This window comes from Kogia breviceps, chromosome 7, assembly GCF_026419965.1.
Source record: "Kogia breviceps isolate mKogBre1 chromosome 7, mKogBre1 haplotype 1, whole genome shotgun sequence".
Classification (NCBI taxonomy): Eukaryota; Metazoa; Chordata; class Mammalia; order Artiodactyla; family Physeteridae; genus Kogia; species Kogia breviceps.
In genome coordinates this window covers 64,413,601-64,415,135 of record NC_081316.1, presented here as the reverse complement: position 1 = coordinate 64,415,135, position 1,535 = coordinate 64,413,601, and positions in this window count along the sequence as shown.

The window sequence follows — 1,535 nt, the reverse complement described above, 5'->3', positions numbered from 1 at the left end:
GTTAGTACTGTCATCATCCACTTTACAATAAGAAAAGGTGATCTAAAGATCAGAGAGGGGAGGCAATTTGTCCAAGGTCACACAGCCTCTGAATGGCCAAATGAGGTTTTCATCTCACCTCTGTCAGAGTCTACACTCTTCCCTACAGCAAACTGAGATGTTTCCAGAAGACCAAGGTGGTATATTATGGTCTCAAAACTGCATGAATGGTGAGGACCTGTAGGCTGCACTAGGGTTCCAGATACTGAGGCTGCCTTTGCAGCTGACTCACTCCTCGATCTTGACAGGGCAGCAGATTTCATATTTAAAAATGGGGATCATCATCTCAGACTCAGGTGAGGTAATACTAATTGCCATCATCACATCCTTATCCATGCCTGGAACACATTCTGGACACAAGACCCTCTGCTGGGGGCTTTCCATTAGTTAACTGGTTAGAGCTTGGATTCTAGCTGTGTGACCCTGGGCGAGTTATTTTACCTCTCTGTGCCTTCATTTGCTCATCTGTGAAATGAGGATAGTATTAGTTCCTATCTTATGGAGTTGTGAAATGAAATTAGTTAATATTTGTAGAGGGCTTAGAAGAATGCCTGGCACAGAACACACACCCAGCACATGTGTTAGCTGATACTGAGCTCAACCTTGTGAGATGGGTGTTGAGATTTTCCCTGAAACACAGATGTAGAAACTGAGGTGAGGCAATGCAGTGATTCTCAAGTTCAGTGTGCAACAGAATCACCTGGAAAGTTCATTAAAATGTGGAGGGCTGGGTCTACCCCCAGGGTCTCTGGTTCAGTAAGTCTGGGTTGGGACCTGAGAATACATTTCTACCATGTTCCCAGGTGAGGCTGATACTGCTGCTCTCCCCCTCTGAGGACCAGTGCTCTAGCAGACTTGAGTACGGCCCCCATCAGCTAGGGCCCTCAGTGCAGAGGCTCAATAAATAATTCAGCGTGTGAGTGAGTGAGTGATGATTACAGGGAGCAGAAAGGGTGTTGGACCAGGAGCCCCGGGGTTCTGGTCCTGAATTTGCTCCCATCTCCCTGTGGGACTTGACCAAATCATTTTCCCCTGCAGCCTTGGTTTCCTCCTCTGTAAAACAGCGGTACCAATAATCCTTCCTCACTGAGCTCTGTGAGGATGAAACAGGGCCTGGCACAACTCTGACACCCAAGGCAAAAGTGACAAGCGTGGTCTTGGGAAGTGACAGACTACTCACCATGATGCTCACTGCTGTTCCTCTCCTCTCCCAGAACCGCAGGCTGCAGCTCATCTCTTTCACTTCTTTCTCAAACCAGAGTTGGGAAGACGGGGGCCACATTGTCCCCCAAGCCTCATGGCCCGCAGCAGAGGGCAGTGTGCTTGCTGTGGCCACAGGCTGCATGAAAGGGCCTGTGTTCCGGCCGCTCACCTCCCACTGTGCGCCCAGTGGTTTTCTATTTCAGTTGCTGTAAAAATATCACCTTTGATCTCAGCTTGTGGCTCTTAAAAAAAGAAGAAACCACCAACAGGCTGGTTTTTCATTCTCCCCAGCC